Source organism: Eurosta solidaginis, chromosome X, assembly GCF_040869045.1.
Source record: "Eurosta solidaginis isolate ZX-2024a chromosome X, ASM4086904v1, whole genome shotgun sequence".
NCBI lineage: Eukaryota > Metazoa > Arthropoda > Insecta > Diptera > Tephritidae > Eurosta > Eurosta solidaginis.
In genome coordinates this window covers 169,462,587-169,479,082 of record NC_090324.1, presented here as the reverse complement: position 1 = coordinate 169,479,082, position 16,496 = coordinate 169,462,587, and positions in this window count along the sequence as shown.

Here is a 16,496-nt window from a genome sequence, read left to right as displayed (position 1 = left end):
TTCCTCAGCCGGCGTTGTCTCCGCCTCTGCCAGCGTTCTTGTCGTTCTTGTCGTCATCGTCGTCGTCGTCGTTATAATGTTTTATTATTTTTACAGCGCATAGTGCGTGTGTAAAAGAAATATTTTTAGACATGAAAATCGTATATAAAAGCTGAAATTTTTAATTTAATGTTAAATGTTTTGTAACAGTGACAGTGAGAATAGTGTGTGCAGTTATAGTTATTCACCCGAATATAATGATAAAGAAACAAGTGAAGATGAATCGGGAACCGGTTGTGATAGACGATGTGTCGCCCGTGCTGACAGAAAACGAAGAGGAAGTGATATTAGAAGAGATGTCAAAAAAAGACGAAGATCAATCTCTTGCAACTACTCAGAAGAATCAATTTCCGAATACTCAATTAGTGGAGAACACTGTAAGGAAAGAGAAAAAACAGAAAAGGAACATGGAAGCCAATCAGGAACCGACGAACAAGAAGAAGAAAATAGACATAGAGGAGGAAATACGAAGAGCATCAACATTGAAGGAGGACTCGATGAATATTTCGCTTCTATCGGTTCTGTTGGTAATTTGGACCAAAGAATTTTTGCTGGATATAACTATGACATTGGAGATTTTGATCTCAATCTCCTTGAAGGAGAAGCAATACGAGGCGAAGAGGTACCTTCATACCCTAATGGAGTCATTAGCATTTGTGCAGAAAACATTGTTAGCCCAGAAGAAAGAATTAGGTAAGAATAAAATATTGTAGTTTTATTAATATTAATATATTTATTTTTATAATTAGGAAAGTGTTCAATGAGGAGTTTGGTAAGCATCCTGTTAAACAGCGAGTGGTCCACGACATATATGGAACAAACGATGAGCATGAAAACATCAAATTGGATAACGAACAATTATGCAGAAAATTTTCAGGGGCCGTGCTCATCATCGCGCATCACGGCAACCACATCCACATCGTCCATGATTGTTCCTACTCAAACAACTCATGTAGATGTTCCTTTGCAAATCAATTGCGTAAACAAATCAATAGCAGATATGCTAGAAGAGTCGTTCCAAGCTGGCAATTCTCGCTCCAGCATTGGATTAATTTGTCAGTCTATCTCCAGAAGGATTCCAGGGAGTACTTGTACTATAACATCGCCGGGAGAACGTGGCTACCAAGTGGTGAAACTAGATGTTTACGGTTTTTCGAAGATCTCAAAAAGGCCGAAGACGGAATGGTGGAAGGAAGCCAATTATCGTTCGACATTTTTAATAAATTCTCCACTGGATCCGAACCATCAATTGGTCATGAAGTTATTGCTATCTGCGACCAATCAGATCAATCAAATTCCGGGAACAAAAAGAGAGGAAAGGGAGACAAAGTGATAGAATTTTTAAAACAGCATCCTACAGCTCCAATACATCATATTTTAAATACATCTGTTTGGTTATCATCCGAATTTAGATTTTGGAATACTGAATCCACATTAGTTAAAAATTGTTTAAAAATTGTAAATAATGATATAAATACTTTAAATTTTAAAGAATTATATTTATATTTAAAATGTATAAAACCTCAAAATTTAATATTTAATGTTCCTATTGGAAATCTATATGATTATTATTATACTGTAAATGAATTAATAGAAATTTTAGAAGATTTGTTAAAATTTTAATTTTATAATGATGAATATAAAATTATAAAATTTTTACAAGATTTATATAATGTTGGCGGCCACCGTGGTGTGATGGTAGCGTGCTCCGTCTATCACACAGTATGCCCTGGGTTCAACTCCCGGGCAAAGCAACATCAAAATTTTAGAAATAAGGTTTTTCAATTAGAAGATAATTTTTCTAAGCGGGGTCGCCCCTCGGCAGTGTTTGGCAAGCGCTCCGGGTGTATTTCTGCCATGAAAAGCTCTCAGTGAAAACTCATCTGCCTTGCAGATGCCGTTCGGAGTCGGCATAAAACATGTAGGTCCCCTCCGGCCAATTTGTAGGGAAAATCAAGAGGAGCACGACGCAAATTGGAAGAGAAGCTCGGCCTTAGATCTCTTCGGAGGTTATCGCGCCTTACATTAATTTTTTATTTTTTATATAATGTTATAGATAAAAATATTCCAAAGAAAAATACCATGTTTATATTGCCTCCACCAAATGCAGGAAAAAATTTTTTTTTTGATACTTTTATACATTATTGATAAAATTTTGGTCAAGTAGGTAATTTTAATAGATATTGTTCGTTTCCTTTAATGGAATGTGTAAATAAAAGAATTATATTATGGAATGAACCTTTATTAGAAGCATCAGCAACTGAAACTTTAAAAATGTTATTTGGTGGAGATACAGTCGCTCCAAAAGTAAAATATGCAAATGATGCTGTAATTATGAGAACTCCTGTATTAGTTTTATCAAATAATGATGTTTTTCCAAATGATGTTGCTTTTAGATCAAGAATGTTTATGTATAAATGGAGATCATACATAAATCTAAAAAATTATAAAAAAAACCAAATCCATTATCAAGTTATTTTTTATTAAATAAATATAAAATTATTGATTAATTATAAATTTAACATTTTTGTTTTTGTTACGACTTCAAAATTTTCACTATCTTCTTCTTCTTCTTCGTTGTTTATTACTATTTTTCCATTTTCATCATCGGTTACTCCGAATAAAGTGTGTCCATCAGTGTATGACCGATCGTAATTAGCAGTAAAATTCGTTTCCAACGGCCAACTTACACTAGTTCCTTTTCCGAAAGCTGATAAAATATTACATTTAATATCAATTGAACATTCAACCTTCCAATAACAAGCACTATTTAAATATGTGGATGAACTATCTGTAGGTTTTAATTGTGGTGTTGCAATTATACCAACATGTAATTGAGGTTGAGTATCATATCCAAAACCACCTTTAACAGGATGATACGTTCCATAGGAGTCAATTGTCCTTGCATATATGTCGTTAATATTATTAATGACAATTGGTGTTGTACTTGCTTTACTTAAACCAATGTTACCAGGTATAGAAGTAGAACCAGTTTTAAAAAATTTTAAAACATGACTATGAGGTCTATTTTTAATAGAATGTACTTTATATTTTTGACGAGTATAGGGAACAAAATGTTCCTTTCCGCGTTTAATAAAACCGTTTTTTGGTATATATTCATAATTAGCAATATATATCCCAATAGCCTGATTTATTAAAAATTGATGAACTTGTTCATCCATTCTTACACAACCTTTATTATGAATAATATAATCTGGAAATTTGGTTGTATCTGAATTTTTTTCTCTATTCCATTCATGAATATAATATTGTTCAATAGGTTGCGGTACACATAAAGCATTAGATGGAACATGTTTATAATATTTTTCATACATTTCTTTTGGCTCAATATTTTCAATTCCAATAACTTTCATTGGATCAATTGCAGAAGAAGTATATTTAACATTTTTGCCATAAAATTTTTTATTCAATCCTTCTGCAATTAACCTATGGGAACATATTCTGAAGTTGCAGTGCCAGACATAGTTGCTCCAACATCAAATGCTGTTCGAGTTCCCAATGGTGTAACTTTACATTTTACTTTTGTAACTTCTGCTGTAGAAGGTAACGTATCACATTCAGCTTCACTTAAATAGAACGGTACAAAATCTACAGGAATTAGACCTAATGAAATTGTAATTTGATCAATACTGGCAGAAGTTTGTATATTTTCAGTACCATAACCATAACTTATTACAATTTTTGTTTTAGAAAAATTCATATGATTACTAGAACATGGTTGACTTGGTCTTATCCATGTGATACCCGTAGAAGGGGAATCTCCACTTCCCGTTGCACCCGATCGCGCCCCCGTATTCGGGCCACGACCTGAACCACTTTGGGGATGAATATTTTCTTGCATATCAACATTCATATTAGCAGTATTATTATTACGATAATTAGGCTTTTCAATAAATGTAGGATCAGGCTCGCTTGTTTGATCAGTATCACTATCGTCTGAAGGCTTTGCTCGCTTGGTGGGAGGTTCGTTATTGGAAGTCTTATTATTTGTTCTAGAAGTCTTATTATTTGTTCTAGAAGTTGTTGCTTGTTCCTCATTTATAATATTATGTTGCGCGTCGTAATCTTTTTTTAATTGATTATAATAATATCCTCCTGGTGCGTAATATGAATATATTTGTTTAGCTATTAATGCATTTTTTTTAAAATCATGAATATCTCTAAAACCGTCTCTTCCAGGTTTAAATTTAATATTGTCCCATTCTTGAGCTAAATGCTTTTCTCTATATGCATACAATAATTGACCAAATGTTTTTTCTCTATTTGACATACTTGGGTATTGAACACCGAAAATCGTTTCAAAACCATATTTAACAGATAATCCAATAATTCCTATTAGTTCTGCTAAACTTTGATTATGTTTCCAATCATTGATAAAATTATTTATTGCCTCAAGATCAGCTTCTCTTATATGTTCCTCCTTGGTTGCTAACTCATATTCTAAATCGTGAATATATGCATCAACATCTACGTCATCCACTGGTTCATCGTCCTTATATATTGAATTTCCGGGTCCCAAATAATTATACCCTGGATATGTGAATCCGTCCCTGTATTTAAACATACTAATTTTAAAATTGTAGCACACTGCCTTAAATACCTCTTAACGACCTTGTATCATATTTATTTTTAGCAGTTTCGCTAATGTGCACTTGCAATATGCGCTGTAAAAATAAAAAAACATTATAACGACGACGACGACGACGAGAAGAACAAGAACGACAAGAACGCTGGCTGAGGCGGAGACAACGCCGGCTGAGGAAACAATTTTCCGATCGACAGCATCGGCCGTAGGCCATGATGCTAATGTCATACACCTGCTCACCAAATTTTATCAAGATATCTCAAAAATTGAGGGACTAGTTTGCATACAAACAGACAGACGGACAGACGGACAGACAGACAGACGGACATGGCTAAATCAACTCAGCTCTTCATTCTGATTATTTCGGTATACTTAATGGTGGGTCTATCTATTTTCCTTTAAGTTCTTACAACTTTGGGTTTCGTGACGAAATTAATATACCATTTCATTTTCATGAAAGGTATAAAAATAGGTAGGTACTTTGTGTGAGGATGCAAAGCTTCACGTTTTTTGTGGTCTGCATGTAAAAACTACGACTACGAATCACGTATTTCAAAAATATATGAAGTAATCGTAGCTATTTGATGAAACTTGATGAATTTTGAAGCTTCTATCCGTAAAAAAGGGGCAAAAATGACAGTTTGTATGAAGTATATAATATATATACCACCGATCTCTATGATTTTTTCAGACAACAATATATATTATATACGTAAGCATTTGGCGAAATTTGAAGCTTCTAGCTGTTAAAACGGGGCAGAAATTGCGCAAAGTTTCTTATCTGAACAATCGGTTGTATGAGATATATACTATGTATACACCCGATCTCAATGATTTTTTCAGACATCAATATATGCTATACACGTAAGCATTTGGTGAAATTTGAAGCTTCTAGCTGTTAAAATGGGGCCGAAATCGCAAAAATTATATATATACTATATATATACTATATATACCATCATATATATATTATATAAATCACCGATCTCTATGATTTTTTGACACAACAATATATACTATATACGTAAGCGATCGGTGAAATTTAAAGCTTATAGCTGTTAAAATGGGGTAGAAATTGCGAAAAGTTTCTTATCTGAACAATCGGTTGAATGAGATATATACTATATATACAACCGATCTCTATGATTTTTCAGACACCAATATATGCCATACACGTAAGCGTTCGGTGAAATTTGAAGCTTGTAGCTGTTAAAATGGGGCCGAAATCGCAAAAAAAATATATATTTATACTATATATATACTATATATACCATCATATATATATTATATATATCACCGATCTCTATGATTTTTTGACACAACAATATATACTACATACGTAAGCAATCGGTGAAATTTGAAGCTTCTAGCTGTTAAAATGGGGCAAAAATTGCGAAAATATATATATATACTATATGTATATACTATATATACCACCATATATATACTATATATACCACCGATCTGTATGATTTTTTCAGACAACAATATATGCTATATACGTAAGCATTCCTTGAAACTTTAAGCCTCTAGCTCTTAAAATATGGCAGTAATTACGAAAAGTTTCTTATCTGAACAATCGGCTGTGTGGTATATATACTATATATACGACCGATCTCATCAATTTTTTCAGGCAACAATATGTGCAATATACGAAAGTATATGGTGGAGTTTGAATCTTCAATCTGTTAAATTGAGTAAGATCTTACAAAACTCCTCTTTTTCTGAAAAATCGGTTGTATGGAGGATATATGCTATAGTGGTCCGATCCGGCCGGTTCCGACAAATATCCAATCGGATACCTAAGTACACCTGCTCACCAAATTTTATCAAGATATCTCAAAAATTGAGGTACTAGTTTGCATACAAACAGACAGACGGACAGACGAACATGGCTAAGTCAACTCAGCTCTTCATTCTGATTATTTCGGTATACTTAATGGTGGGTCTATCTATTTTCCTTTAAGGACTTACAATTTTGGGTTTCGTGACGAAATTAATATACCATTTCATTTTCATGAAAGGTATAAAAATAGGTAGGTACTTTGTGTGAGGATGCAAAGCTTCACGTTTTTTGTGGTCTGCATGTAAAAATTATGACTACGAATCACGTATTTCAAAAATATATGAAGTAAACGTAGCTCTTTGATGAAACTTGATGAATTTTGAAGCTTCTATCCGTAAAAAAGGGGAAAAAATGACAGTTTGTATGAAGTATATAATATATATACCACCGATCTCTATGATTTTTTCAGACAACAATATATGCTATATACGTAAGCATTTGGTGAAATTTGAAGCTTCTAGCTGTTAAAACGGGGCAGAAATTGCGCAAAGTTTCTTATCTGAACAATCGGTTGTATGAGATATATACTATGTATACACCCGATCTCAATGATTTTTTCAGACATCAATATATGCTATACACGTAAGCATTTGGTGAAATTTGAAGCTTCAAGCTGTTAAAATGGGTCCGAAATCTCAAAAAAAATATATATATACTATATATACCATCATATATATATTATATATATCACCGATCTCTATGATTTTTTTACACAACAATATATACTATATACGTAAGCAATCGGTGAAATTTGAAGCTTATAGCTGTTAAAATGGGGTAGAAATTGCGAAAAGTTTCTTAACTGAACATTCGGTTGTATGAGATATATACTATATATACAACCAATCTCAATGATTTTTTCAGACAACAATATATGTCATATACGTAAGCGTTCGGTGAAATTTGAAGCTTCTAGCTGTTAAAATGGGGCTAAAATTGCGAAAATATATATATATACTATACATATATATATACTATATATACCACCATATATATATATATACATATATATATACTATATATACCACCATATATATACTATATATACCGCCGATCTGTATGATTTTTTCAGACAACAATATATGCTATATACGTAAGCATTCATTGAATTTTGAAGCCTCTAGATCTTAAAATAGGGCAGTAATTACAAAAAGTTTCTTACCTGAACAATCGGTTGTGGGGGATATATACTATATATTCGACCGATCTCATCAATTTTTTTCAGGCAACAATATGCGCAATATACGAAAGAATATGGTGAAGTTTGTAGCTTCAATCTGTTAAATTGAGTAAGATATTACAAAAATCCTCTTTTTCTGAAAAATCGGTTGTATATGCTATAGTGGTCCGATCCGGTCGGTTCGGACAAATGTCTAATCGGACACCCAAATACACCTGCCCACCAAATTTTATCAAGATATCTCAAAAATTGAGGGACTAGTTTGCGTACAAACAGACAGACGGACAGACAGACAGACGGACATGGCTAAATCAACTCAGCTCTTCATTCTGATTATTTCGGTATACTTAATGGTGGGTCTATCTATTTTCCTTTAAGGACTTACAATTTTGGGTTTCGTGACGAAATTAATATACCATTCCATTTTCATGAAAGGTATAAAAATAGGTAAGTACTTTGTGCGAGGATGCAAAGTTTCAGGTTTTTTGTGGTCTGCGTGTAAAAACTATGACTACGAATCACGTATTTCAACAATATATGACGTAAACGTAATTATTTGATGAAATGTTTTGAATTTTGAAGCTTCTAGCCGTAAAAAAGGGGCAAAAAAATACAGTTTATATGGGGTATATAATATATGTACCACCGATCTCTATGATTTTTTCTGACAACAATATATGCTATATACGTAAGCATTTGGTGAAATTTGAAGCTTCTAGCTGTTAAAACGGGGCAGAAATTGCGCAAAGTTTCTTATCTGAACAATCGGTTGTATGAGATATATACTATATATACCACCGATCTCAATGATTTTTTCAGACAACAATATATACTATACACGTAAGCATTTGGTGAAATTTGAAGCTTCTAGCTGTTAAAATGGGGAAGAAATTGCGCAAAGTTTCTTATCTGAACAATCGGTTTTATGAGATATATACTATATACACCACCGATCTAAATGATTTTTTCAGAAAACAATATATACTATACACGTAAGCATTTGGTGAAATTTGAAGCTTCTAGCTGTTAAAATGGGGAAGAAATTGCACAAAGTTTCTTATATGCTATACTCTTGAAATTTATGCTTATATCCCTTGAGATATCTCTGGATTTACAAGAACACTTTCTATAACAAACTTGCTTCTGGTACCCAATGAAGAAAAACAAGTTACTTTGATTATAATATATTTATTGAGATGTTTACTCGAACGCAGTTAAAAAGCAAGTCACTTCGATTTCATTTGAACAAGTTGAAATTATGTACAAAGAACATAGAATAATAAAAACAGTGTTGCATGAATATGGTCGTTGTATATAAGTGTGCCGTAAAATATATTTCAACACGCCTCCTCAACGGTCATATTCGTGCATTAAAATTCAATTTAAATCAATACACAAATAATTTAGCTTAAACCTAACAATTTAGTAAATTTGTCGTGACTAGGTCTAGCCAAATTCTTAGTTAATATATCTGCTACCATTTTACTACTGCAACAATATTTTAATTCAATTTCGCCTCCTCTATAAGCATTTCTAACATAATGATACTTGATGTCAATATGTTTACTCCTTGAATGATATACCGGGTTCTTAACAAGATTCATGGCGCTTAAGTTGTCACCATTCACTACAATCGCTTTCGGACATTGAAGGTTCATTTCATCCAGTAGCTGCTTTAAATAAATTGCCTCCTTTGCTGCAGCTGTTAAAGCCATATACTCCGCTTCGGTACTACTCAATGCAACTGTTGCCTGTTTTTTCGATTCATACGAAAATACGCAACCAGCGAAGAAAAATGCGTAACCAGTATAAGATTTTCGATCGCTGCCATCGCCGCCCCAATCTGCATCAACAAAACCTTCTATGTCTTTTCAGTTGCTATAGTATCTTAACTGTTTGTCTTGCGTAGTGTTTAGATAACGCAAGATTCGTTTCGCTGCTGCCATATGCTCTGAATGTGGATCATTGTTACGTTGAGCAAGTTTACATACTGAGTGTAAAATATCCGGTCGTGTACATATGGCTAAGTACATCAATGACCCAACTAACGACTGATATTTTGTTTGATCAGCCTTCTGACACTCACTTTTGTCACAATTAACTTGATGCCCTGCATCTAATGGAACCGTAATTGGCCTGCAATCATTCATTCCATATTCGCTCAACAATTTACGTATATGTGATTTTTGTCCAATACATATAGGCCCTGTTTCCCCATCACGATCTATTTCCATACTCAAAAAATGTTGTACAGGTCCTTTGTCGACTACCTCGACTTCATCGGAAATACTTTTCTTTATTTGTTGCATCTGTTTATATTCAGAGCACGCTATCAACAAATCATCTACATAGATTGCTATTATGCTGACATTACCATCACTGTGTTTTACATACACACAAGGTTCACTCTCACATGCTTTGAAACCTATCTTCTTTAAAATACTCTCAAGCTTAATATTCCATTGTCGCCCTGACTGTTTAAGGCCATACAATGCTTTCTTTAACTTTAAATAATGATTTGGGAAACGTTTATCTATGAACATCTCTGGCTGGTACATATATATTTCGTCACACAACTCACTGTTCAAGTACGCGGTTGATACATCCATTTGGTGTAGATGTAAACCAAATTCAGCCGCTATTGCAAAAATCATTCTTATTGTGCTATATCGTACCACCGGAGAAAATGTCTCATTATAATTTACGCCATAAGTTTGAGAACAACCTTTCGCAACTAATCTTGCTTTGAAACGCTCTACATGGCCATTTTTATCTTTCTTCAAAGTAAATACCCATTTGCTACGTACCGCCTTTTGGCCCTTAGGTAATTCCGAAATTTGCCACGTATCATTTTTTAACAATGATTCATATTCATTTTGCATAGCTCTATACCATTCATTACTGTATTTACTTGCCATAGCTTCTTGTACTGTATCAGGTATCTGAATGCCTTCATACTTCATTATGTTCAAATAATTATATACTTTTTTTGGTCTACCTCTTGATCCGCTACGATAAAGGCTTGGTCTACCACGGCCTCTCTTTACATTTTCCACAGTATGTGCTCCTTCTTCTTCAGCTGACTCGGCTGATTCAAATTCATTTTCGCTGTTTACTGTCGATGCTGCTTGTTGCATTTCATCTTCGTCTGTATTTACATTCGTATTTACACATTTATCGCCACTGTTGTGCTGTATGACCACTTCAAGTACCTGTGTACCATCTTGTACACCATCAGCTGTATTTTTAGCTGAACAATAATCATTACGTGGTATTGACGTCATACTTTCAACAAAGAACACATCTCTGCTGACAATCAATCGCCTAGCTTCACTATCATACAACCGATATGCCTTCGATGTATCAGAGTAACCCACAAATATGTACTCTTTTCCCTTTGCTTTGAACTTATTATTTTGTCGCTTATCTAACGCAATTGCAACTGAACCAAAAATACGTAAATGAGATACCGTCGGCTTATAATTATGCCATACTTCAAATGGGGTTTGCGCATATAACGCCCTTGTAGGTGACCGGTTTCGTAAATAAGCTGCAGTATTCACAGCCTCTGCCCATAACGATTCACTTACACCTGAACTCAGCAACATACATCTTGCCATTTCGATAAGAGTTCGGTTAAACCGCTCTGCCACACCATTCTGCTGGGGTGTGTAGGGCACGGTAAGCTGTCTCACTATACCATTATCTTTTAAATATTTGTCAAAAGCATTATTAATAAATTCTGTACCATTATCGCTACGCAGAATCTTAAGTTTTTTACCAGTCTGGCACTCAGCCATAAGCTTAAATTCTTTAAACTTTTCAAAGACTTCATCTTTTGTTCGTAAAAAATAAACAAATACATATCGCGACTTGTCGTCAATGAAAGTCAACACATATTTTGCGCCACCAATTGATTCATTTCTCATAGGGCCACATACATCTGTATGTAATAAACCCAAAACATCTACTGCTCTGTTTTCAGCATTGCTATATGGTTTCTGTGTACACTTGCTTTGCATACATACCGTACAAATCATATCTTTTGGTATGCTCACATTCAGTCCCCGCACCATTTGTTTGTCGTTCAAATATTTTATGCTAGCAAAATTGAGATGGCCATAACGAGAATGCCATTTATTTGCCTCTTCAACAGATTTCCTTGCAAAAAACAGTGTGTTTTTATTTGCTTCAAATATAAACAAATCACTGACCTTATTTGCACGTAAAATTGTGCCTCCGTGCTTGTTCTTGATTGTTGCCGTGTTTCCGTAAAATTCCACGCTGTACCCACTATTGACTGCCCTTGAAACTGATACAAAGTTGCATTGCAACCCTTGCACATACAACACGTTCACTAGTGTTACGTCAAACTTGTTGGATTTCAACCGCACAACTCCTCTGCCTGTAGCCAACATCTTGTTGTCACCAGCTAGCATGATTTCTTCTTCATATTTCTCAAATTCAACGAACATATGTCGATTACAACATAAATGTGATGAGGCGCCACTGTCAACGCACCAAACGTTTGCATTTAATACGTTTTCATTTACTGTTGCAAATAATCCGTTCTTGTTATTGTAGTTGTCGCCTTTCTGATGATTTTGTTGTTGTTTCTCTCTGCACTCGGCTGCAAAGTGACCTTTCTTGCCGCAACTGAAACATTTTGAATTTTGACGCTTGTTTCTTTGATTGTTTTTGTTGTTGTTGTTGTTTGATGTACCCGACCGTGTGTTTATCTGTTCGTTTTTTGCTGAATATTTTGCGCATGTATTTTCGCGCACCATAAATGCTTGTGCGTTGCCTTCTGCATTTTCAGACTTCGTACACTTGCGTCGCTCGCCTTCTTCAATTAGCTTAATCTTTACAGCACTTAGCTTTGGAAGATCATCTCTTGATTCCAATGCTACCACCAAACTTTCGAAAGATTTTGGCAAACTTGCGAGTAGCATTATCACTAAGAACTCATCTTGAAGCGATACGCCAATTTCTCCAAGCTTCTCTGCCACTGACACAAAGTTACACACATATTGTTGCACGCACTCACCATCGGTCATACGCATTCCAAGTAAGCGTTTGAATAGCGTTACTTTTCGTATTGGCCCTTTTGGTCTGTGCACATCGCGTAGGGTATTCCATGATTCGTTTGCCGTCGTACAATTTTTGATGTGGTTTATCTGCATAACGCCAATGCTTAAAATAATTGTAGCAGATGCTTTTTCATCTTTAGATTTCCATGCTAAAACTTCTTTATTGTCGCCATTTTCCGCAGGCGCTGGACAAGCTTCACTACCAGAAGTTACTGCCCACAATTCTTGGTGTATTAGTACACTCTTGAGCTGAATGCACCACGAGTCATAATTGGACTCATCCAATTTCGCAATATTGAACAGAGACGAACTCATCGTTGCTATACACACTTATTGTATACGTACATATTGCGTTTCACCAATTATTTCTTTTTGGCAACTATGTCGAACTTGTTATTTTCTAGGTACCAAGGAATTTGCACCTGGTCCCATAACCTCTTGAAATTTATGCTTATATCTCTTGAGATATCTCTGGATTTACAAGAACACTTTCTATACCAAACTTGCTTCTGGTATCCAATGAAGAAAAACAAGTTACTTTGATTATAATATATTTATGGAGATGTTTACTCGAACGCAGTTAAAAAGCAAGTCACTTCGATTTCATTTGAACAAGTTGAAATTATGTACAAAGAACATAGAATAATAAAAACAGTGTTGCATGAATATGGTCGTTGTATATAAGTGTGCCGTAAAATATATTTCAACACGCCTCCTCAACGGTCATATTCGTGCATTAAAATTCAATTTAAATCAATACACAAATAATTTAGCTTAAACCTAACAATTTAGTAAATTTGTCGTGACTAGGTCTAGCCAAATTCTTAGTTAATATATCTGCTACCATGTTACTACTGCAACAATATTTTAATTCAATTTCGCCTCCTCTATAAGCATTTCTAACATAATGATACTTGATGTCAATATGTTTACTCCTTGAATGATATACCGGGTTCTTAACAAGATTCATGGCGCTTAAGTTGTCACCATTCACTACAATCGCTTTCGGACATTGAAGGTTCATTTCATCCAGTAGCTGCTTTAAATAAATTGCCTCCTTTGCTGCAGCTGTTAAAGCCATATACTCCGCTTCGGTACTACTCAATGCAACTGTTGCCTGTTTTTTCGATTCATACGAAAATACGCAACCAGCGAAGAAAAATGCGTAACCAGTATAAGATTTTCGATCGCTGCCATCGCCGCCCCAATCTGCATCAACAAAACCTTCTATGTCTTTTCAGTTGCTATAGTATCTTAACTGTTTGTCTTGCGTAGTGTTTAGATAACGCAAGATTCGTTTCGCTGCTGCCATATGCTCTGAATGTGGATCATTGTTACGTTGAGCAAGTTTACATACTGAGTGTAAAATATCCGGTCGTGTACATATGGCTAAGTACATCAATGACCCAACTAACGACTGATATTTTGTTTGATCAGCCTTCTGACACTCACTTTTGTCACAATTAACTTGATGCCCTGCATCTAATGGAACCGTAATTGGCCTGCAATCATTCATTCCATATTCGCTCAACAATTTACGTATATGTGATTTTTGTCCAATACATATAGGCCCTGTTTCCCCATCACGATCTATTTCCATACTCAAAAAATGTTGTACAGGTCCCTTGTCGACTACCTCGACTTCATCGGAAATACTTTTCTTTATTTGTTGCATCTGTTTATATTCAGAGCACGCTATCAACAAATCATCTACATAGATTGCTATTATGCTGACATTACCATCACTGTGTTTTACATACACACAAGGTTCACTCTCACATGCTTTGAAACCTATCTTCTTTAAAATACTGTCAAGCTTAATATTCCATTGTCGCCCTGACTGTTTAAGGCCATACAATGCTTTCTTTAACTTTAAATAATGATTTGGGAAACGTTTATCTATGAACATCTCTGGCTGGTACATATATATTTCGTCACACAACTCACTGTTCAAGTACGCGGTTGATACATCCATTTGGTGTAGATGTAAACCAAATTCAGCCGCTATTGCAAAAATCATTCTTATTGTGCTATATCGTACCACCGGAGAAAATGTCTCATTATAATTTACGCCATAAGTTTGAGAACAACCTTTCGCAACTAATCTTGCTTTGAAACGCTCAACATGGCCATTTTTATCTTTCTTCAAAGTAAATACCCATTTGCTACGTACCGCCTTTTGGCCCTTATGTAATTCCGAAATTTGCCACGTATCATTTTTTAACAATGATTCATATTCATTTTGCATAGCTCTATACCATTCATTACTGTATTTACTTGCCATAGCTTCTTGTACTGTATCAGGTATCTGAATACCTTCATACTTCATTATGTTCAAATAATTATATACTTTTTTTGGTCTACCTCTTGATCAGCTACGATAAAGACTTGGTCTACCACGGCCTCTCTTTACATTTTCCACAGTATGTGCTCCTTCTTCTTCAGCTGACTCGGCTGATTCAAATTCATTTTCGCTGTTTACTGTCGATGCTGCTTGTTGCATTTCATCTTCGTCTGTATTTACATTCGTATTTACACATTTATCGCCACTGTTGTGCTGTATGACCACTTCAAGTACCTGTGTACCATCTTGTACACCATCAGCTGTATTTTTAGCTGAACAATAATCATTACGTGGTATTGACGTCATACTTTCAACAAAGAACACATCTCTGCTGACAATCAATCGCCTAGCTTCACTATCATACAACCGATATGCCTTCGATGTATCAGAGTAACCCACAAATATGTACTCTTTTCCCTTTGCTTTGAACTTATTATTTTGTCGCTTATCTAACGCAATTGCAACTGAACCAAAAATACGTAAATGAGATACCGTCGGCTTATAATTATGCCATACTTCAAATGGGGTTTGCGCATATAACGCCCTTGTAGGTGACCGGTTTCGTAAATAAGCTGCAGTATTCACAGCCTCTGCCCATAACGATTCACTTACACCTGAACTCAGCAACATACATCTTGCCATTTCGATAAGAGTTCGGTTAAACCGCTCTGCCACACCATTCTGCTGGGGTGTGTAGGGCACGGTAAGCTGTCTCACTATACCATTATCTTTTAAATATTTGTCAAAAGCATTATTAATAAATTCTGTACCATTATCGCTACGCAGAATCTTAAGTTTTTTACCAGTCTGGCACTCAGCCATAAGCTTAAATTCTTTAAACTTTTCAAAGACTTCATCTTTTGTTCGTAAAAAATAAACAAATACATATCGCGACTTGTCGTCAATGAAAGTCAACACATATTTTGCGCCACCAATTGATTCATTTCTCATAGGGCCACATACATCTGTATGTAATAAACCCAAAACATCTACTGCTCTGTTTTCAGCATTGCTATATGGTTTCTGTGTACACTTGCTTTGCATACATACCGTACAAATCATATCTTTTGGTATGCTCACATTCAGTCCCCGCACCATTTGTTTGTCGTTCAAATATTTTATGCTAGCAAAATTGAGATGGCCATAACGAGAATGCCATTTATTTGCCTCTTCAACAGATTTCCTTGCAAAAAACAGTGTGTTTTTATTTGCTTCAAATATAAACAAATCACTGACCTTATTTGCACGTAAAATTGTGCCTCCGTGCTTGTTCTTGATTGTTGCCGTGTTTCCGTAAAATTCCACGCTGTACCCACTATTGACTGCCCTTGAAACTGATACAAAGTTGCATTGCAACAATTGCACATACAACACGTTCACTAGTGTTACGT